General features: G+C 41.5%; 1 protein-coding gene and 1 pseudogene across 1 annotated transcript in view; both read right to left on the bottom strand.

Annotated features, from left to right (window-relative positions):
* GRID2 (glutamate ionotropic receptor delta type subunit 2) overlaps positions 1 to 24550 on the bottom strand; it is a 1091344-nt gene that overhangs the window by 537413 nt on the left and 529381 nt on the right. The gene's annotated exons all lie outside the window — the stretch shown is intronic.
* On the bottom strand, positions 18313 to 18415 carry LOC115653010 (annotated as a pseudogene).

A 24550-nucleotide genomic window follows, 5' to 3' on the forward strand; every position in this document is an offset into this window, starting at 1 on the left:
CAAGTTACATTTTAAGGAAGTATGCACTTACATTTCTTCTTTGGAAAAAAACAAAAACAACATAAAAAAACAGAGCTTCCACTTTCAGCACTTGTTCTTCTCTGAAAATGAGACACGACAATCAGACATCCATTACATCTTCACCAGTTTTTAGTGTATTAAATATTTCTTAGTTTTTCAGTACTCAAACACAGAATATTATTTTAAGTAATGTACATCACGATACAAAGGCACAGCTCTGCAGCTGTATTTTGTACTTCCCAATCTTCACAAACCACTGGATGCCCTTGATTATAGGCAAAGTCTGACACTCCAAAAATTATGGCTGTGCATGACCAAAAAAAAAAAAAAAAAGTCAGCATACAGTGTATGCTTAGCTTAGCTATCATTTTTTGCTGATAAAACTAGAGACAGATTAGTTTGTTTTGCCTCCTTTCCAACCCATTCCTGATGGTTCAGAAGTTCAGTTTGAATGATGAACGTTAGTGAGTTCATTTCCACTTAGGAGAAATTGTGACAAAGGAACAGAAGGGGCAGATGGGAAAAAATGCAATGAAAAAAAGGCTGAGAATTGGAATGCTATGAAAAATACCAATAGCTCTAAAAGGAGAAAAAATTGGATTGATTGCAACTGGTCTTCCATTTAAAGTAACATATTTTGGCACTCCATACATACATGGGTTTTTCCTCAGGAGCTTGCCCAATATATCCAAGGTGTGTTTCTAAAGGTACTCAGTGTTAGACTAATTCTGTTCTCAGTGGAGTTACTGGTCATTACACAAATTGTACAACTTGTGAAAATGCCACCACCACCCCCAAGTTTCCCTGGAGTGGAGGAGGGAGAAGACTCAATTGAAGGCTATCGCATGAACATAGCATACTGCTAGTACAAATCAATTCCTGCATTGGTCATTTTATTTCATGTTTTTTTCCCTTGGGGAGTGCGAGGAAAGGAAAAGCAAGCATGGAACAGACTTTTATATCTTTACCCTTACATTTGAAGATCAAGAATGCACTAATCACACCACTGTATGAATGGCTTTGTTGAGGTAGACTACAGTGGAACTATTATGAAACCAACTAGTTATATGAAAGATGTTTGCTATTGCAGGAAAGTGTTAATTTCAGCCAGTGGCGGCTACAGGCACCAGCAATCCAAGTGCGTGCCTGGGGCGGCAAGCCACGGGGGGCGGTGTGCCGGTCCCTGTGAGGGCGGCAGTCAGGCAGCCTTTGGCAGCTTGCCTGCAGGAGGTCCGCCGATCCCATGGATTTGGCAGCAGGTATGCCAAAGCCGCGGGACTGGCAGACCTCCCGCAGACAAGCTGCCAAATCCGCGGGACTGGGGACCTCCTGCAGGCACGCTGCTGAAGGCAGCCTGCCTGCCGTGTTTGAGGCGGTAAAAAAGCTAGAGCAGCCCCGGATTTCAGATCATACACATACTCCTTTATTTGATAGAGAAGGAAACAAAATGTGAGCAGACTGAGGAACTTGGAAATCTTAAACCTGTTTATGTTTGAAATCTGAACTCAAATAGGAATCGGTAAAAGCTTATCCACTAGAGAACAACACATTCTAGAGACTTTTATGAAAGTCAGTGAGGAGACACTGTTTTTCTTTTACAGTCAACAATCCAGCCTTATCCAGAACAAGAACCAGGAGAAAACCCAATATGCACCTACACAGTTTATTCCTCTGCCCCCATTAAAAATAAACAAACTAACATGGTTTCTAAAAAAATCATAAGGTCTTTAACTCATTATTTATTGCCTTAAATTATAGTAATATATTTTACTGATGATTGCTATTGTTGCTCTCTTAATTCTCCTTTTACTGTCATGTCTGCTTAATATACTCTTTGAAAACTAGATGTTCATGTCTCCTTCCCAGGTATCAAATTTTAAATCAGGTTAGTTGCAAGCCTCTGTTAGCACTGTACATTTTACACTTTTGTGAACATGAAATGTAGTGCATGCTCGATTTTCACGTCTTTTACCGTTTTCTTTCTGTACATACTATGAGACTGGTCTTGTGGGAGCATGGGAAGAGTTACATGAAAAGAGAACTGTAGTAAACAATCGTATCACCCATAGCCTTCTGTAAATCATCTGAATCTTTGGTTAGCTGAACTTCACTGGCAGTGCATTTTCTCACTTCATATACAGCATTATTAAATTGAAAAATTCTGTGTGACCCCCGCCCAACCTCCCACTCACATACCCCATAAACACAACCACAGACGAACATATAAAATCTTTACAGCTTAGCTAAACAAAGCAAGGGAAGTCACAGTTCAGATGCATGTCCTCCTATAACTCAGTCTATTGCTTATGGCCACGTAGAAGATGATGTTCTAAGGAGAAATCAGAGTTGGGTGCCTAACTGTACTTCGAGCCTTTGAAAATCTCCTCTGTCATGTAGAGGGCAGATTTAAAAACAAACAAACAAAAAAAGTCCAAGAAAGCAACCATGCTCAGCTCCCATTTCGCATCTAAATGAAATGGCCCATTCTTCAAAAGTGCTAAGCAGCTCCCTCATCATTTTCACAGTGTGAGGAATGGCAGCAGGAATTCTGCATTGGTCTCAATGGCAGCAATCGGATGCCTAACTGGGAGCTGAACACTTGAAGATCTAGCCTTACATGTAGAACAATTTTCTCATTGTTTGCAATATATTGGCACAAAACATAAGTGAAGGCTGCATGTTTTCATCCTTAACACTGCATTTCTTTGCTCTTTGCCTATTTAGGCAGAAATCCCTGGTTAATGTTTAGCACAATGTCCCTGGATTTAGCTCCCTGTTAATGTTGTGTGTATGGCACCTTTCACTTAGAACAATCCCAATGCAGTTTAATGTTGGTGTAAGTGATGCACAGCACCAAAATGAATATTTATTTTTTGGTTATGGTTGAATTAGATCAGTTTTGGATTGAGATGAGAGGAGATGGATTTTCATATGTTCTGTTAAATGGCCGCTGTTAGCCACATTGAACAAGCTGAGGCTCGCTGAAATGGAGTCAAATCCTGCCTAAATATTTATCTAGTCCCATTTTCTTTTTTGACTACATTTTAATTATCCTCTGCAAAAACCTCCATCATTTGGTGTGGAAAATTCAGCATCTTGCAACAGACTGAGGCACATTATGAACCTTCTAATAGGCAATCTACTCTATAATATGGATTCAGATTGTAATAGTAATTGCTTCAAACATTTGCCTGGATAGGATGTTAACCATCACCACAAACAGTAATTTCTGTGAAGCTACGCTTCCCACTTTCGAAACATGGTTTTGTTTTTCTTTCAATAATAAAATGCACCAGTCACTATTATGATCTAATAGCCCATATTTCATTTGAAATAAGTCATCTAAAAATAGAGGGCTAGTCTGATGAACGATTATTTGGTCTATTTTTCTTCCTCCTGTCGAATAGATCACTACAATTTCAATACATAATTACCTTCGTCCTCCAGACGTGATCCGCATTTAATAGAAATTTTTGAATTTTTTTTAAATTGAAACTGAAAAACAAAGAACTGGTACACTGGCCACCACTGAAAGGATACCCAGCATTTACCAGGCAATGGTATTTTAGGCATTGAAATATTTCACTACATTTAGAATAGCAAATAACTGTGGTACTTCAAATATCACTGTGCAGTAAACTGGGTAAAGATTTATTTAAAAAAATAGAAGCCTAACTAATGCTAAGCTCCTAAATTCAATTAAACAAGTGGCTTGGTTTTCAAAAGAGTTGAACCCTTCCCTGCACTCACTGATATTTTATTAATGGACCTGGTTTTTAATCAGTCATCTTCCCCTCACTCCTATTGCTTTAGAAAAATAGCTGAAAATAATCACTACATAGTAAATGGTTGGTAACCAGTTAAGACAAACTTTATGATTAGTACCACCTTAAATGAATTTAAATTAATATACAATATAGTTTGATATTGCCTTTCTGGGCATTCAGAGATATTAAAAACACACCTTACTGTAATGTAGCTAATTGCCATCTATTTATTCTATTTTATTTAATTCTTTCCAGTCATTTCTCCAAGGGCTTGTGTACATGGGGAGTCATTCTGGAATATTTATTCTGTTTAACTGTCCTCTGGCAAGGTCATTCAGAGTTTTCCCCCTTCCAGGGTACAGTCCTCCAAATTCACCATCACTCTCACAGTGACCTAGGCAGTTTTTGCCTAATCCGTGCCTCTTCCCCAGGGTCCAGGAACCCTCTTCCCAGCTGTTCTGGGCTTTCCTCTCCCAGTCCCGCTTCTTACAACTCCTGGTTTCCCACATTGCCCTGGGTGTACCAGCTTCAAACTCTCCTCCTCCTCCTCCTCCCCAGGAGTGACTATCCTTTCCCAGCTTCCTGGCTTTATAGGTCCCACCCATTCCTGCCTAGGAACCAGCTTGCAATCAATTCCCTATTCCCTGATTCTTCCTCCAGGTGCAGCCTGTGGTGTTAACAGCCTACCAGGCCACCTTGACCCTTTCCAGCCCTTTGTGGGGTGTATACCCCATCACAGTGCTCTTATTCTAGAATAAGAGTTCCTTAATCCACATTCTTTTAATCCACTTTGCTAATTTGGAATTATGCACTCTTATTCTGGCCTAACAGCAACTTTAAATTTACACCCTACTCTAGTCTAGATTAATTTTCATGTGTAGGCAAGTCCCCAAGGCAACAAGAGGAAAAATATAAAAACAGAGTTCAACTATAAAATGCAATATCCATAGAACAGTTGCACTGGGAAAGCATTGGCCATTTAAATGATTGTTTTATACATGCCCTAATTATGGCTAACTTGTTTCATCTCCTAGGGTTCATAAACCTATATACGAGAAAGCTCTGAACTGTGTGGGGGGAAACAACATAGTTCTAATTGCCTCTTGTTTGATGTGACCATTTAAAATGCTAATCCTTTTGCCACATAGCTGTTTTTATAGAGATCCAATATTTAGATGGTTGAACTCATCTTTTTTCCCCTAACCCAGTCGCATTATTGTATATGAAATGTTTTGGATCAGGTTTTTTTTAGTGCAGATAAAAGTATGCCACAGTAAAATAAAGAATAAAAAGTAATGCACAAACAAAAAGACATTAAAAAGCAATTAACATTCTTTGCAGATAATCCCTCAATATATCAAGGCCTCTCTGCTTTAACTGTTCAGTTAAAATATAATTTAACTGAAAAGTTAAACTTTCATTTTAAAGCTAAAGAGCTGAAATGATAAGCAAAACTAAAAGGACAAGTGAAATCTGCCCAGAAATTTATGCTGAACAGAATTCCCACTTATCAGGTGATAAGGGACTGCAAACATGTGGCCTCCTCCCAGGTGCCCCCTTGTGGCCTCCAGGTAGTCCTACAAGTGTTCCTTGCCTCAGTTTCCCTGAATTCCTCAAATAAATTCAGTATAGCCTACAGAGTAAATACATAGCCTCTATGGGGGTTTAGTTTATTACCCAAAGTCCCTCTGACAATAACTAGAATCCTTCCAGCACAGCCCAACAGTACACATTTGTCCGAGCACTCCAACACCAAGCACATCTCCGGAATCTCTCATCGCATCCCAGCTCAGCTTCCAGATATGGCTCTAGCATCTCTTACCATGCCTCACCCCAGCTCCCAGGGATAGCTCCACAGTCTCTCAGTATGACTCACCCAACTCGTCTAGCTGGGGTATCTCTCTGCCATTTCCTAACAAGGTAGTGTACCAGCTGTTGCCTCGAGTCATCAGCGTGCTCACCACTCCATTATTTCCAAAGCCTTCAGCCCTCTCTGGCTCCTGTCAACTCTCCCGCTCAGAGACCCAGCAGAATCTCCCTCTGCTACTCTCAGCCTTCAGCACTCTATGGCTGGGAAGTTTGTAGTTAAATCCTTGAAAGCCTCCTGCTTTCATCAGCTTATCTGGTTCAACTGCTCAACCAGGGAAATCTCACTGCTCCCTTCTTCAAGAGCATCCCCTCCCTGAAGCTTTCAGCTCTTCCTGTGAGCTCTCTTTATTCACAGGTCTCTGGGCTTTCTCCCTTTCTGAACTCTGGGTTCTGAATGCTCTCCCTCTCTAAGCTCTCTCTAGACTCTGGGTTCTGAACTCCCCTCTCAGACTTCTGAACTCATATTTCTAACTCCCTAGGGCAGCCCCACCCTCCTTATTACACCAAACTAGGGCGGCATCTGGACTGGAACAGTATTGCTGAGCCCAGTTTCATTCTAAGGGGTGAGTTACCCTGTTACACTGTCATTAACCACAAGGACAGGTTTTAATTTACATCCTTCAGAATCCTTTCCCCTCTTTGGATTGCTGAAGACATTCCAGAATGTATCATTCGGTGACTCCAATGGACAGTTATTTTCAATGATGTCTCAGAAAGATGGAATCTCAAATGTTTTCAGGTAACCAGGAACCACCAGAGAAATTTTCAAGAGATGATTTAAGTGTCAGTTAAAACATATTTCATCCTTTAGTGGCCCTTGCAGCCTGGTTAGGAACAAAAATAAACCAAATAATAACAAACAAAGATGAAGAAAGTAAATGGGTGCCCAGCCATCATTGTCTAGTCCTGCAAAGAGCAGTAGGGCTGCCTGAAACCCCAGCTGATGGCAAAGGTTCTTTGGGCCCAATCTCTAACTCCGGTGCTATGCAGCCAGCACAACTTTGGAAATCCATTTGCCAAAGTTGCAGTGTACCCAGTTTAATTGGCATCCAAGGGTATGTCTACACTACAGGACTATTCCGATTGTACATAAACCAGTTTTGTAAAACAGATTGTATAAAGTCGAGTGCACGCAGCCACACTAAGGACATTAATTCGGCGGTGTGCGTCTAGGTACTGAAGCTAGTGTTGATTTCCGGAGCGTTGCATTGTGGGTAGCCATCCCATAGCTATCCCATAGTTCCCGCAGTCTCCCCCGCCCATTGGAATTCTGGGTTGAGATCTCAATGCATGATGGTGCAAAAACAGTGTCGCGGGTGATTCTGGGTAAATGTCATCACTCATTCCTTCCTCCGTGAAAGCAACGGCAGACAATCATTTTGCGCCCTTTTTCCCTGGATTGCCCTGGCAGACGCCATAGCATGGCAACCATGGAGCCTGTTTTGCCTTTTGTCACTGTCACCGTATGTGTACTGGATGCCGCTGACAGAGGCGGTACTGCAGTGCTATGCAGCAGCATTCATTTGCCATTGCAAGGTAGAAGAGATGATTACCAGTCGTTCTGAACCGTCTGCTGTGCCATTGTAAATTGGTAATGAGATGACGGTTATCAGTCGTTCTGTACCGTCTGCTGCTGTCATGGGTGCTCTTGGCTGGCCTTAGCTGAGGTCAGCTGGGGGTGCAAAGACAAAAATGGGAATGACTCCCCAAGTCAATCCCTCCTTTATGTTTATCTAAAAATAGAGTCAGTCCTGCCTAGAATATGGGGCAAGTGTACTAGAGAACCAGTGTATCAGAGAACCAGAGAGCACAGCTGCTCCGTGTCAGATCCCGCAGAAATGATGAGCTGCATGCCATTCACGGGGGGTGCTCCAGCAACAATCCCACCCGTTGATTCCCTTCTCCCCCAACTTTTCTGGGCTACCGTGGCAGTGTCCTCCATTTGTGTGATGAAGTAATAAAGAAAGCAGGAATAAGAAACACTGACTTTTTAGTGAGACAAAATGAGGGAGAGGCAGCCTCCAGCTGCTATGATAGTCCAGGCAGGACATTAAACGGTGGGGGGGAGAGAAGCCCAGCATCCCGCTGCTATGATAGTGCAGGCAGTACAGAATCTTTTCTTTAGACATGAAAGGGGGGAGGCTGATGGAACTCAGCCCCCAGTTGCTATGATGAGGATGTTTACCAGCCGTTCTGTACCATCTACCGGGAATGATCGGGAGTCATTCCTATTTTTACCCAGGCGCCCACGGTCGACCTCACCTGAGGCCAGCCAGGAGCACTCACGGACTGATGATGATGATGGATAGGCGTCATATTGTACCATCTGCCACCGGGGAGGGGAGAGGAGAGGATGCTGCTATTTATTGCCGCAGCACTGCGTCTACCAGCAGCATGCAGCAGACATAGGGTGACATATAAAAAAGTCAAGAAACGATTTTATTCCCTTTTCTTTCACGGGGAAGGAGGAGGGGTAAATTGATGACATATACCCTGAAACACCCCGGATAATGTATTTGACCCTACAGGCATTGGAAGATCAGCCAAGAATGCAAATGTTTTTAGGAGACTGCGGGGACTGTGGGATAGCTGGAGTCCTCAGTACCCCCTCCCTCCCTCCATGAGCGTCCATTTGATTCTTTGGCTTTCCGTTACACTTGTCACACAGCACTGTGCTGTGGCCTCTGTCAATCATAGCCTAGAGATTTTTTCAAATGCTTTCTCATTTCGTCCTCTGTAACGGAGCTGTGATAGAACAGATTTGTCTCCTCATACAGCAATCAGATCCAGTATCTCCCATATGGTCTATGCTGGAGCTCTTTTTGGATTTGGGACTGCATCGCCACCCATGCTGATCAGAGCTCCACGCTGGGCAAACAGGAAATGAAATTCAAATGTTCGCGGGGCTTTTCCTGTTTACCTGGCCAGTGCATCCGAGTTCGGATTGCTGTCTAGAGCAGTCACAATTGTGCACTGTGGGATACTGCCCGGAGACCAATACCGTCAATTTGTGACCACACTAACCCTAATCCGATATGGTAATACCAATTTCAGCGCTACTCCTCTCGTCAGGGAGGAGTACAGAAACCGGTTTAAAGAGCCCTTTATATTGATATAAAGGGCCTCATTGTGTGGACGGGTGCAGCGTTAAATCGGTTTAACGCTGCTAAAATCGGTTTAAACGCGTAGTGTAGACCAGGCCCAAGTTTCTGCTCCCAACTTAAAAGGCCATACTTATCCCATAAGTGAGACTATGAATAAGCAACTTTTAAAAAGAACAGTATATACAAGAAACACAACTGTACTTCTCCATACTGTGGCCCTCCTTTAGCAAAGAATTTATGCACAAACTTAAGAGCTCTGCTGAATCAGGGCCTATACAGAGCCACACACAGTCATTTATAGCACTCATGTTCAAACAGGCAAGAAACCCAAAGCATTCAAGAAGACAACACGGAATGCATTATTTACTTACAAAGAAAAACATGTAACATTAGGGAAAACATTAAAGTCACTATGGAGATGTTTTCTTTCAGTTAAAAGTCTCAGCCTACTGCTGTATAATACGTAAATATTTATGCGTGATCAATTACCTGCCATGAAGCTCTTACTGCTGAACAATGCTTTCCTTTACAAGATTTCAAATACACCAATTTGCATTTCTTTTATACCACATCTTATATGCAAATATAACAGCACTCTGCCAGGACGGTGTAACATGATGCAGACTTCTGCTCAAAGAAACTGCTGCATATTTATGAGAAGGTGGATATAGCTATGTACTTTGTATGCGGTTGCTAAAGGCAAAACAGATGAATCATTTATTCATTAAATCCCACGTGTATACAGGAGTACTGCACTGATTACATGTTTATCTACTAGACTAATGGCCTGTAAAGTTAGCTTGCTTGGCTAACCCTCTCAGATAACTCACTTATAGAGCTGGTCAGGAATTTTCTGACAAAATTTCCTTGAAAAAAGCTAATTTGTTAAAACTGAACTTTTCCCACAGAAACATAACTGTTTCAATGAAATTTTCATCAGAAAGTTTCTCAGGTCCAGGATAGAATTTGTCATCAAACAACAGACAGACCCAATCCATAATATCCAGTGATTATGGCACTCACCTGGGACGTGGGAAACCCAGGTTCAAGTCTTGCCTGCTTGAACCTCAGTCCCCACATCCCAGGTAGGTCTCTAATCACTGGGATATTGCAGGGCAGTCTCTGCAAAAAAAAAATTGTAAGATCTCAGTTAAAGGGTTAGTAATTAAAATTCATTTAAATTGTAAAGTAGGGTCCAGTCCCAGGTGATTGCTTACCCTCAACTCCCACTGAATACAATGGAAATTGTGAATGCAAGTACCATTGTCACTCTGCAAGTTCAGACCATTTAGCTTAAATGATTTTATGCCTTAAGTAAGCTTAGGTACTCTCAGTACAGCTCTGGCTGAGTTTCCCCTTGTGTTCAGACACCAGGATGCTGTATTAGACCCAAACTCTGAATCCAGTGTGCAACAAGCTTATGGTCTGATAAGTGTCTATACAATATCTCAAAGTCCAGCCTATCTGGCACACTCTCGAGGTACAGACCCCCTATTTAGTACTTATACACCACTAATATACAACCCTTTCTAGAGATGTGGGATCCATGGTCAAGCTCCCCTAGGCCTCAAGATCAGTTTAACGGCATAGGGATCATGTGACAATTATATCAATCATCACAGAGACTTTGCAAAAAGGCACTTATAAATCACACACACCTTACTCATAGACATAACACAAGAGTTACAGCTCTAGGAAAAAATAAACACTTGCATGCAAAGCCTTTGATATCCTCACCACTTAGAGTATTTTGTGGAGCCTTTCCACATCCCAGGATGCTGCTTCTCCCCACTCGTTCTGCTCAGTCTTGCTGTTGCAGGGTGATTAGTTACTTAGCTCCAGCCCCACCACAATTCTCCTGGATTGCTGCCAGCCTACTGTTCTAGGTTGGACCTATCAGAATAGAGGATCCTCAAGTTTGATGACTTCCCTCATTGCTGGTCCCACTGCTAGGTGTAGGGATTTCTTTTAACACCTCCTGAGAATCCCAGCCCAAGATGGAGGCTACAGTACAAAAGTGAAGAGTATAATTTACAATAAAAATGGCGTTCACCCTACAGAATGGATTTTTCAGATTGCTATAGACATATATTAATCGGTCACGACTGTAGTAAAACAATTTGCATGATGCCATGAGACACTGAAGGTCTGTGCTTTAGATAGATAGTCATCTCTTGAGAATCATGGGGCTTCCTAAAGCATTCACTGGAGTGCAGCCTAAAGACAGAAGTCTACATACAGCAAGGGAAAACCCTTAGTAAACACCACTGGAATTACATATACAGTACTACATGCTTTCTAAGTTTGTTAGATGTACAGATGAAAATGTTGTGCACATTTCTCCAGCTGTGCTCCCTTAGCAGATTATGACACACAGTAATCTGTCTGAGAGCATCTGTTAGTTCACATGTAGTTTTACTTGCATGAGTGTGAAATAGCAGCTTGCTACATGAATAAAACATGCTTCCTCTTTGCCCTACCCTGGCAGTAACATTCATCTAGTCGATTTAGTTCTATGAGAGAGCAGGGCCAGTGCAACCATTTAGGCAAACTAGGCAGAAGCCTAGGGCGCCTAAAAGCCCCCTCAGGCGAGGAGGTGGAGGTGAGCTGGGGGAGGGGGGCGCGCGGAGAGGGTTGCCTGCAATAACAAGGCGGGGGCACACAGGGGAACCGCTCCCTGCCCCAGCTCACCTCCACTCTGCCTCCTCCACTGAGCACACAGGCCAGATCTAAGTCTCCTCCAATCAGCGCCACAAGCCTGGGTGGGGAGGAGAATTAGAGCAGCGCTGAGGTGCTCAGTGGAGGAGGTGGAGCTGAGGTGAGCTGGGGCAGGCTACTCAGGCAGGGTTAGTTTCCGCAGGAGGTCTCCCCTGGCAAGGTTAGCTGCCGGGGGGGGGAGTAGGGGGGAGGTGGGAAGTCTCCTCAGGCAGAGTTAGTTGCCATGGGGGGACGGGGGGGGGAGAGGCATTAGCTGTCCCGGGGGGGGGGTAGCTGCTGCAGGGGGCTTCCTGGGTGGGGGGCTGAGTTAGCTGCCATGCGGGGGGCGGGGGTTAGCTGGGGGTGCAAGGTGGAAGTTTCATGCCCTAGGCGAAACTTCCTTTCACCGGCCCTGTGCGAGAGAGAGTTTGGTTCTGGTTTTTAAATAAGTTTCCTGCTAATTCATTTCACGTTCTAAGAATAACTTTTCATCAGAGATATTTTAAGGTGCTCAAGAATCCTCTTCATTAATAAGAATCCATATTCTCATTTTGGAATGTTTGAGAATTGACCATTCTAATCTGAAGTCAACTGTAAGTATCAGTACCTCAGTAAACAAGAGACAGTTTTTATATTGAAATAGTTATATATTTATAAACAAACATTTATAAGCATGGTTTTGAAAAGTGGACATCTAGATTGTGTTTGCAAATCCCTCATCTATCATGCAATTAGCCAAGTAAGTCCACACCTATCTGTTTTCCAGGCTTGTATGCAGATGTTTAGAAATATGGAATTTGAAAACAAAAAGCAGTAGCTACAGGACACTTTGAAAATTTCAGAAAGTGGCTGTTCAATTCTTTTAATCAGACCATGTTACGGTGTCTCAAGCTGGGTCCCCAAAAATGGAGGAACCCCAGATCACTGGTCAATCATGAACATCTGAAAATTTGACTTTGGCCTGCCTCTTCCTAGTGGGGGAGTTTGCAGTATGACTATGCCAGTCTGCAGGGCTGTCAACCCCATTTGTAACCCTCAAAGCCTTGGGACTTCTTGTCCCCCTCCTCCTGACACTGGCCATCCATTGGTCCAAGAGGAGGAAGCTGGGCAGGAGTTCTCTGCGACTAGATGGCCTTTTTCTTTTCCATTTTCCTGGACGTGAGCATGGATGAGCTCCTCTTGGGCATCCATTGACTTCTTGTAATTCTCAGGGCATCATTCAGATTCACTGTCTCTCCTTGTGGTTCCCTCATTTTGAGCTGTGACCTGCACCTCTTTCCCTATTTTTTTTTCATTCTTTGGCCCCTATAATCACAACTCTCTGGCCCCTCCCTCATCTGCTGAGGCAGCCCCTCTTCACCTTTGGTGGCTTCTGCCCACCATCCCAGGATATAAATAGGCTGGTACTTTTCTTTAATAGTACTTGGAATTTTTCATTTTTGTCAGTATTTAAATAGGGTTTATTAAACAGATATTATGCCACACACACACACTTCTCAGTGATGCTTGTTGAGAATAAACTGGACTATCTCATCTCTTTTAGGACCATGCTAGCGCTTATTATTTTGCCAATTTGAGAACTGGATTATTCATTTTTTTAACAATATGGAACATTGTTGTATCTTTATGTGTGTTACAGTAAAAATGAAGTGGGAAAGCTTAAAAGCTGACTTATGTTGCACCATCAGTAATTCCGCCTTTAAATGTACTGGGGGAAGAGGGGAAGGAAATGGTGTATTTTACACCTGACAGACATTTTGAGAAATACCCAGCAGCACTGAACATGAAAAAAGTCACTATTAGTTTGAAAATGCTCCAACAAACCTGCAACCAAATAGAAAGATCAGCAACTCTTCTTCTTCATATGAAATAATTCATGGGTTTTATTTGATTTCTTTAAAATCTCCATTCTGCCTCAGTTTACAATCATGGTATAGTTGACAAGATTATATTTCTTTACCAGCAATAGGCCCATATCAGTCTTTGAAAGGATTCCAGATAGTTTTCACAGATACCACGTAGTAGCCTTCCTCATTGATAAAGTTAACAAGATAGGGAATCAGTTTGATTTCTAGAGGCTACATCTTGACACTCTTACAAGCTACTGCTTTTCCCAATGGAAAGCAATGGGACTGCTCAACCAGAATAAGAGTGGCAGATTTGGGCCTGTGTATAGGGTTCTACACTGACACAGATACAAAATCATGCTATTGCATTTAATTTTGATCTCATTCTCCTTTTAAAGTCACAGGCTATAAAACACATACTCAGCTGTAGGGCTGTTAGCCGCTGGAGTTCTCATCTTTTCCCACACCCTCTCTTCTTCCCTACAGATTTCTGAACTGATGTTAAAGAGGCCTTAGCAGAATACCCTTGAAAATCTGTTATACAGTTAGGATTAGATAACAGAATTAACTTATTCTCCCCTTGGCTAACATGCAACTTGATCTCTGATTTCTTGTTGTTCCCTTTCCCTTCTCCCCAAGCTAAGAATGACCCCCCTCTCCCAAAATTAACACAACCATCATCTGTCCCTGTCTGCTGCTAGTGCAGCATTTGGCGGGCAGGTCACATAACTGCAGCTGAATCTATTTCCACTGATATAATACCACCACAGATTTTACAGCCTGTTGCAACTATCAAAATTACATCTGTACAGCAAAATTAACAATGAAGATCCCACTGATATTTTTGTTTGTAGGTTGAAGTTAGTACTTAAATAAATAGGGAAATAATACTCTATTATAAAAGAATAAAGCATCAAGGCAAACATGACTAAAACACCCTGCAGACATTACTCATAGACATGGAAGCCGGCAATATGTTGGTGCATGTTCTGTATTAGTGATGGATACATTAAGGTGTTTTGAACTACTGGGAAAAGGTAAAGATACCAAGTCAAAAGAGAACCACCTCAGTGTATGAGAGTGCATGATATAATTGTGATACTGAGACAAAGATAGAATCAGAGAAGAATAGGGGGAGAGGTAAGGTTCAGGTTACTGGGGAAGAAGGCACAACAAACCCCCAAACCCAATATTTTTCATATCCAGTGCACCTACAGTGCACTGAAGCAGAATAAAATGTTTATAACTATTGCTTTTGGTTTTCACTGAGGTTTTCCTATTCATTTCTTATTGGTACTTAGAAAAAAAAAGCTGTTAAAAGTGACCAAAAATTTATGTCAACAACATTCCCTGAAAATTTAGGATTCAATATACAAATGTCCTCACAAACCAGACTAAAAATTCACAGTCAAAATGGAGCATCATCTGGGCTAGAAACTCAAGTCCCATCTCTCCCCTTTAAGGGAAGTGTGTAGATTTTAATTCCTAAATTCTGGTGACTTTGGACAGGGGTGAGATCCTACAGTAGAAGCTGGGCTTGACTTTGAATCTCCTGCAGTTCAAAATGGCAGAAATCTTGCAGAAAGATCTTATCTGATTAATTTTCTGCTATTTGGGGCTGAAATCCCTCCAAAAAACAGATCAAGAGATTTTGGTGCTATGGTGGTTCAGTTTAGAACACTGAATCTGAACCTAATCTAAATATTAACACTATCTCCCAGCCATATCTCTATTTAAAGCTTAGATACTTTAGCTTCTTTGGTCCCACAACATTCAATCAATCATACTTAGATCTATGGCTCCCACTAAGATATACTATACCATGATAGTTGATGTTGTCTAGTCAATAAAATAGTGCACACAAAAACATACACATTACCTAAGCAAAATTCCCTCAATATCAGCAATGTGTCAAATGTTCCCAAACAGCCAGACTAAGAGGACATTCAACACAACATTAGAGGTAAGTAGATAACTTTTATTTTTGGTTTGCAGGCCAAAGCAGAAAATATTTAAAAAATAAATTGTTTCATCTCAGTCTGAAGCAGAATTGTTTTTAGGCTTTTCTCTCTGAAACAAAACGAAATAAAATTAGTTTTGGGCTGAACACAACATTTTGTTTGACTTGAAACAGAGCGTTTTCTGTTTTGCTTTCCAGTGTTTATTTACCCTTGTTTTTGTATTTTTTTAAAAAAGCTTGATACACTTAAAAATGAAATATTTTGAAATGAGAAGTTTAAAAAAATTCAAAAAGTCAAAATATTTCATTTACATTTCGGACAAAAGCATTTGCCATATTAGTCCAAAATTCAAAAAGAGTTTTGGTCAAGCTGAAATTATAGTTTTCAATGAGTAAATCATTCATACAAAACATTTTGGCCATCTCGATGCAACATTAGTTTTTCCTTTTTTAGTTCCCAAGCTATACAGTTTTGCTCAGATCTCCAGCTCCTGCTATAATATACCATATATACTTGTTCATTAGCCCATTCGTTTATAAGCCAACCCACCCCTTAAATGGATAGGTAAAAACAGTAAAAACGGTATGACCCTTTCATAAGCAACCCTTTATTTCAGGGGTTGGAAAACTTTAGCTCCCGGCTCATGAGGGTAAGCTGCTGGCGGGTCGGGACGTTTTGTTTACTTGGAGCATCTGCAGGCATGGAGCCCCTCAGCAACCTGTGGCTGCGGTTCACCATTCCCAGCCAATGGGAACTGCGGGAAGTGATGTGTCACTACCTGCAGTTCCCATTGGCTGGGAACGGCAAACCACGGCCACAGGGAGCTGAGGGGATCCATGCCTGCAGACGCTCCAAGTAAACAAACCACAATGTATTAGATCGGGAATCAACAGCCTTTGGCATGTGGCCTGCCAGGGTAAGCACCCTGGTAGGCCAGACGAGTTTGTTTACCTGTCGCATACACAGGTTCGGCCAATTGCAGCTCCCACTGGCCGCGGTTTGCCGTTCCAGGCCAATGGTAGCGGCAGGAAGCGGTGCGGGCCGAGGGATGTGCTGGCCACCACTTCCCATCACCCTCATTGGCCTAGAGTGGTGAATCGTGGCAGGTGGGAACCGCGATTGGCTAAACCTGTGAACGCGGCAGGTAAACAAACTGACCTGGCCTGCCAGGATGCTTACCCTAGCGGGCCACAAGATGCAAATCCCTGTACTAGATATTCAATTCAATTATTCCATAGAGTTTAAAATCATCAAATATAGGTGTAGACCGGTTTATAAGCCGACCCCCACTCTTTGATGTGTCACTTTTTTACTAAAAATATTCAGCTTATGAATGAGTGTATACAGTAATCACCCTTTCTCCCACAACAGCCACTATGCCAGTGATGTCCCATCCATTACTCTTCCCAGAGCTTCCAGACTGGTCAAGCTAATCTCTGCACGTATCTGGTACAGATAAGACAAAGAGTAGGACAAAGGCAGCCTTTGGCTACCTTTGCAGCATCACAGACCAGGAGTGCTCTAATGCTGCTCATTCTTATGCCTTCCGCCAAAAACCCACAAGAAACAACTCAGGATCAACTAAAGGGAAGGGGGACATTGATGCGAGAGGCCAGCAGAGGGACAGAGCAGGAGCCTTACACCACTGGAGAATTTCCACATTGGCTGAGTCTGCCAAGTATTATACACATCTGCATCGCTGGCACAAATAAGTTACAGCATGTCCATGGAACTGGCCCATCATTTTATATTCTATTAAGTATAAGAAAGCATAAAACTACCCAACCTACTGTTAATGAGCTCCATGGCTCTATCAGGTTTCTGCTGCTCAGTACCTCCTTTATCACAATTTTTCTGACTGCACGACTTCACTTGCACACCCAGGAGTGAGAAATTTCCAGCCCACAGTTCAGCTTTGAATCCACAATACAACACTGAACCATGAATCCACTTTACATCAGACCAGTCAAAGCTGCATTCCCCCTTGTCCTAGACTGACACTTCCGCCACAGTTTGACATTCTGATAAATTCCTAAGGAGATCACTGATAAAGTAATCAAGATATGACCCTAGTTGGATTTCTAGGAGCTAGATTCTGCCATTCTTAGTCACAAAGAGTGGTACTTTTTCCTCATGGAAAGCAATGAGAGTACTCATGGGGTCAGGGAATACTCAACTTGAGTAAGATAGCAGAATTTGATCTTGTGTTAGTGGCCAGGGTGTACATTTCACACACACACTTCACAGAAAAAAAATGTCTTGTACTCACAATTTTCCCACACACACACATGCTGTTTTTTTGTTTTTTTTTTATTTTGGTAAAACACCATAGAGCAACAACAGCACAAACTTGATAAAAGTGTTATAAAATCAATTAAAAAGAACAGGAGTATTGAATCTATTTCCCCATGTTAAGTGTCCTCACACCTTCTTGTCAACTGTCTAAAATGGGCCATCTTGATTATCACTACAAAAAGTTTTTTTTCTCCTGCTGATAACAGCTCATCTTAATTAATTAGCCTCTTACAGTTGGTATGGCTACTTCCACTTTTCCATGTCCTCTGTATGTATATATATCTTCTTACTATATGTTCCATTCTATGTATCTGATGAAGTGGGCTGTAGTCCACGAAAGCTTATGCTCAAATAAATGTGTTAGTCTCTAAGGCACCACAAGTACTCCTGTTCTTTTTGCAGATACAGACTAACATGGCTGCTACTCTGAAACCTGAAATAAAATCCATTGTCTCTCCAACAGCTAATTTAATAAAGTTCTCAGAACTGTCCCCATTTGATAATTAAGTGGTGTATGAAAAAAATTAGCATTAATGTGGTGCTAAAATAATCCTGCATCTGCACAATGAACTGCTTGGGAATCAGCCAGATGTTATATTTTATTTAAATTTCCATGTTTGTCACAGTGGTCAGATGTGACAAACATGGAATGCCTCAGTGTATTGTTTCTTCTTTTCCAATGGCTCTCTAATAACAAACAAATTCTTGGAATCCCTCCCTGGTGATTCAAGTGTCATTTTTCAGTTTTGATTGTAGGTCTGAATCCTAGCCAGTTTGAAATTATTTACAAATAATATCAGATATTAAACTGATAAGAACAGATACTACACTTGATCTTAGCTCACAGATACTAATAGGAAAATAAGACTAAACTACCTTTGACATTATCAGGGGGCCTACCCATTATATGTATACTACTTCACTTCATTATCACATGGCTGACCACCTCACATGTATATATAACAGTCCCCTTTTTTCAGGTGAGCTAAATATCTAATCCAAAACCCATCAAAGTTAATGGGAGTATTACCTGACTTCAACAGACTGTGGATTCTAGGTTATCTCATTTATCTTAGTATGTTTATGTGAGTGCTATGTGAAATGATAGTAGCAATTTTCAACTCATCAGAACTGATTTGCCTTTTCTTTTGTAAATAAATGTGTGGTATGAGAAGCAAAAAAGGTTTACTTTAGTAAAAATCTATGAACACTTCTCTCCCCGCACTGGTTTCGCCAGTGGTGTGCATTATGTTCATACAGGTCTAGCTGAAAACTATGCTTTTTTTAGCCAAAGGTTCCCACTTCAAATCTAAACAATTTTTCTTGATTGTGATGCATATAACAAAAATAATAATACCACCACGCTACTATTGTGCACTTTTCATGAGTCGATCTCAAAGTACTTTATAAGGGATGTCTGTATCAACACCTCCATTTTACAGATAAGGAAACTGTGACACACAGAGATTAACTCACTTGCCCAGTGTCACTCACTACACGCTATGGGCTAACCCATCTCTGATGTAACATCATTGATTTAATCATGGATAACAGCAATGAAGTTACGCCAGGGATGAATGTAGTCCTCTCTCTTTCATTCAACTGTGCAAAAGTTGAACTTAATTATGGTAATGTCACCATTTTCTCACATAAAACCTAAGTCCAGAAATTGACAATTTGTGCATCAAGATCAAGCTTTAAATGAAGTCTCGTATTATATATTTTGAATATAAAGCCATCAGATTTTTTTACGCTGCGAGTTAAAAAATGTTTTGTGGATTCCAATGGGTTTTTATTTTCATACACGGCACAGTACTGTGCCTTTAAATAGCTTTGTTAAAAATAAAATTTGGTGACATTGATTTGTAATTTGGACTGGAGCCTGTAATAAAAATGTCACATAGCACCATGTCTATCTGCTCGTGCCACTACTGCTTTTTAAAATGAAGATCAAACAAAACCTGTTACTGCAGAATTCACCTCTTCCCTGCCTTTTGTTTAAAATCAAGTTTAGAAACAATTTAATATTTAATATATCCTCTGTCTGGGAAACTTCTGGGATATAGACTCCACGTTCTAATAGTACTTTTCCTACTGCCAAGTACTTTGTGGATCCCAAATGCTATGATCTGGTTCACAAGTTCAAACAACTAACTTTACCTAATACCCAATGTCTCTCAACAGACATTATTTCTTATCAGGTCACTAACCTGTGAATTAGGAAAGAAAGATATACATGAAACAAAATGTAGTGACCAGAAAAATGCCTGAAAATAGAGTTCTGTGACAGAATGTTATTTTTTATTTTTCTCAGCCTTTACAACCATTAGAAAAATAATGTGTCTTCTTAAAATTAGGTACATATAGAACAGAGGAACCATTACAATTCAACTGTGAAATTATATGCTTCTCAGAATTTATGTTTAATTATTTAAAAATCTCAAAATACAAGTTTAGTTGCCCCTTGTTGGCCTTGCCTCATTCCAGAATATCTTTACTAAAGGAACTGACGGGTACCTTTTAATGTTTTTCTTAATAGTGACTAGTGATTTTGGGTGCCCAACTTGAGACACCTGGAGTGTCCTGACTTTCAGAAACTGCTAATTTCGAAACACCAACTCCTTTCAGATTTCTCTAGTTGGATAGCCAAAAACAGACACTCAGAATCACTAATCACCTTTGAAAATCTTGAACATGAGTACAACGAGATTTAGGCACATGCTTAAAGTTAAGCACATATTTAAGTGCTTTGTTGAATGAGGACCTAAGCACTTTAACACAGACTTCAAATATTATTTGGTGATAAAGGTGTCTTAGGATGAAGTCAACAAAGAACCGCTAAACACTGATTTTTGTTTTGCTAGATTGGGATCCTAATTCTCAAAGAGGCTGAGCACCAGCAATTCCCACTGAACACAACAAACTCCCACCCTCCAAGAGTTATTCTCAGTCTTTACTTGAATCATAGTAATAAAAATCAAAGAAACACTACATAACCTCATCTAAATTGTATTATGGTTTATATTTTGTTACTCAGTTGTGTCCTTTTCTTCTTTCCAGATAAGATTAGTTAGGGGTTGAATGTCACCCAGTTGAATGGACAGAGTTTGAGGTCCTGACAGTGCCTACACTTTGCTTCATGACATTCACAACACTGAATATGTATAACTTGTTTCTATAAACCTCTTTTGGAATAAGAGACTGATCAGATTTACCTCACTGGGTCTTTGTTGTATAGTTTTTACCCTTTTCACTCCAGTAGCCCAACTGTTCTCATGTGTGGGGAGGAGCAGGGCATGGGGGGCACACAGAACTATTGGTGTTAGGGAGAGATTGAGGGGTGGGGAACGACATCTGGCTGGTCAAGGTGGGACAGAGGAGACACAGAGCCCAGGCCATGGGTGAGGTGGAATGAAGGGGGGGACACACAGACCCCCAAGCATGAAAGAGGAGATGAGTCATGAGAGGGTGGCCCACAGGGAGCCTACAGGTTGGGATGGAGGGATGCAAGATCATATCTGCGCAATAAGCTTGACCTGCACAAGCTATGAAGTGTGTCCCCCGCATCTTATTCAATCACAACTTCAGACAGTTCTTAAAAAAAAAAAAAAGATCTGCACTGCTTACACAATTGGGTCAGGTACTGTATATACTAATTAAGGCCTGTCATAACATTTTTTCCCAGATCTGGACCTTAGCGTCCAAAATATGGGTGTTAGCATGAAAACCTCCAGGCTTAGGTACCAGCTTGGACCTGGGAAAGCTGCCACCAGCCAGGAATTATACAGTGCCTAGCTCACTGTGGTCTCCCCAAAACCTTCCTTGGGGGACCCCCAGACTCAGATTCCTTGAGTCTCACAACAAAGGGAAATAACCCCCTCCCCTTGTTTCCTTGTTACTTCCTCCCAGGCTCCCCTCCCTGGACGACCCTAGGAGATTCCCTGATTCCAGTCCTGGAAACACAAGTACCGAGAGAGCTAATCTCTCTCCCCCCCTCACCCAGAGGGTATGCAAAGTCAGGCTTAGTAAATCTAACACAAAGAGATTTTCCCCCTGACTTCTTCCTCCCACCAATTCCCTGGTGAGCTGCAGACTCAATTCCCTGGAGTCTCATAGACTCATAGACTCATAGACTCTAGGACTGGAAGGGACCTCTTGAGGTCATCGAGTCCAGCCCCCTGCCCTCATGGCAGGACCAAATACTGTCTAGACCATCCCTGATAGACATTTATCTAACCTACTCTTAAATATCTCCAGCGATGGAGATTCCACAACTTCCCTAGGCAATCTATTCCAGTGTTTAACTACCCTGACAGTTAGGAACTTTTTCCTAATGTCCAACCTAAATCTCCCTTGCTGCAGTTTAAGCCCATTGTTTCTTGTTCTATCATTAGAGGCTAACGTGAACAAGTTTTCTCCCTCCTCCTGATGACACCCTTTTAGTCCCCACTAAAGAAAAAACTCCAACAGGTCTTAAAAAGAAAGCTTTATAAAAAGAAAGAAAAATACATTAAAAATAGTCTCTGTAATAAGATGACACTATACAGGGTCAATTGCTTAAAGGAAAAAAAATGAATAAACAGCCTTATCCAAAAAGAATACAATTTAACATATTCCAGCAACTACACACATGCAAATACAAAAAAAACAATATAAACCTATTGTCTTACTATCTTTGTACTTACAACTTGGAAACAGAAGATTAGAAAGCCTGGAGGTAGGAAAATCACTCTCAGAGCCGAGAGGGTCAGACACAAGACAAAGAACAAAGAACTCACACCCAAAACTTCCCTCCACCCAGATTTGAAAAAGTCTTGTTTCCTGATTGGTCCTCTGGTCAGGTGTTTCAGGTTCCCTGTGTTAACCCTTTTACAGGTAAAAGAACATTAACCCTTAGCTATCTGTTTATGACAAGGTCCCAATCTTAAAATGAGTTCCATTGAAATACAGGGTTCTGCCAATGCTAAGCCAGTTGCAGGATGAGAATCTTAAATGAATACATCTTTAGGTGAGGTCTGACCACTGTGACAAAGTTCCTCCTCTACCTTGGTGGGTCCTGTGCTTATTGGCAGATTTGCTCACCTCAGAGATCTTCCCCTCTGGTGGAACCCACAGTCTGGGTCAACTCCTCCTGTGTCTGATAAGGAGTTGGGAGGTTTGGGGGGAATCTAGGCCCCCCCTCTACTCTGGGTTCCAGCCAGGGCCCTGTGGATTGCAGCTGCCTCCTGTAACAGCTGCATGACAGCTATAACTCCCTGGGCTACTTCCCCATGGCCTCCTCCAAACACCTTCTTTATCCTCTCCACAGGACCTTCCTCCTGGTCTCTGATAACACTTGTACTCCTCAGTCCTTCAGCAGCACACCCTCTCCCTCTCAGCTCCTTGCAACTCTTGCTCCGAGCTCCTCACACACACACCACTAACTGAAGTGAGATCCTTTTTAAACCCAGGTGCCCTGATTAGACTGCCTTAATTGATTCTAGCAGCTTCTTGATTGGCTGCAGGTGTTTCAATCAGTCTGTCTGCCTTAACTGTTTCCAGAAAGTTCCTGATTGTTCTGGAACCCTCCCTGTTACCTTACCCAGGGAAAGGTGACCTACTTAACCTGGGGCTAATATATTTGTCTTCTGTCACTCTCCTGTAGCCATCTGACTTGACCCTGTCACACCATCCATACCATAAACCTTTGTACAGTACAAACATATGCTTAACTATTGGGCAAAATTCTCTCTCGACTTCAAGAGAGTTGCAAGTATATGTGAATTTGACTGACTTGATTGCAACATATACACTACAGTGTAACACATATACACTATTGCCTGTATTTAATACGTGCATACACACACACACACACACACATACAGTTTCAGCACTGAAAATAACTGAGCAAATATGTATCATAGTACATTAATGATAGCGATATGTTTGCTTAATACTTTGGGGAGCTCATTTTGTCCAAATAATAACCCACAAAATGCCCTATTCATGCATGATATAATATCCTGGAAATATCTTCTATAGCCTCCTAACCTGGAATATATAACAACCAAAGAAAAAGCTGTCCCCAAAGAATCCATCCCAGATTTCATATAGGTTTTAGGGCATACAAATATTGCCTGCTGGGATAGGACTCTTGAGAATTTAATTAGTGCTGTACTGTTTGCCCTGAAGTGTGGACATATTTTAAAAAGCAGGTAAGTGTTTTAATACAAAAAGTGTGATGAAGCAGAAAAACCACCCACCACACAGAATGAGTTAAAGAAAGCCTTTGGGCCCAGCTAGCCCTGCCCTGTCATACCTGTCTGTAGCCAATGCCAAACCTAAAGGGGAAAAAAAAGGAGAGAACCTGGCTCAGTTTGGGGCTGCGGGCTGAGAGGCAGAAGTTAGATGCCCCCCCGCCTAAGGGGAAGGACCACTAGCCTGCCAGATAAGGCAGCCACCAGGGAACAAATACCATCTCCCAGGCTAGAGGAGACAGAGGATGAGGCCTAGGAGAGTCAGTGTTGATAAATGTAAAGTAATGAATGTTGAAAAACATAATCCCAACTATACATAAAAAATGATGGGATCTAAGAAAGAAATCTTGAAGTCATTGTGGATAGTTCTCTGAAAACATCCACTCAGTGTGAAGCAGCAGTCAAATAAGTGAACAGAATGTTGCGAATCATTAAGAAAGGGATAATAAGACAGAAGAGATCACATTGCCTCTATATAAATCCACATCTTGAATACTGCATGCAGATGTAGTCGCCCCATCTCAAAAAAGATATATTGGAATTGGAAAAAATTCAGAAAAGGACAACAAAAATTATTAGGGCTATGGAACGGTTGCCATATGAGGCAAGATGAATAACACTGAGACTTTTCAGTTTGGAAAAGAGATGATTAAGGGGGAATCTGAGAGAGGTTTATAAAATCATGATGGGTGTAGAGAAAGTAAATAAAGAAGTGTTATTTACTCCTTCTCATAACACAAGAACTAAGGGTTA

Source organism: Gopherus evgoodei, chromosome 5 (assembly GCF_007399415.2).
Source record: "Gopherus evgoodei ecotype Sinaloan lineage chromosome 5, rGopEvg1_v1.p, whole genome shotgun sequence".
Classification (NCBI taxonomy): Eukaryota; Metazoa; Chordata; order Testudines; family Testudinidae; genus Gopherus; species Gopherus evgoodei.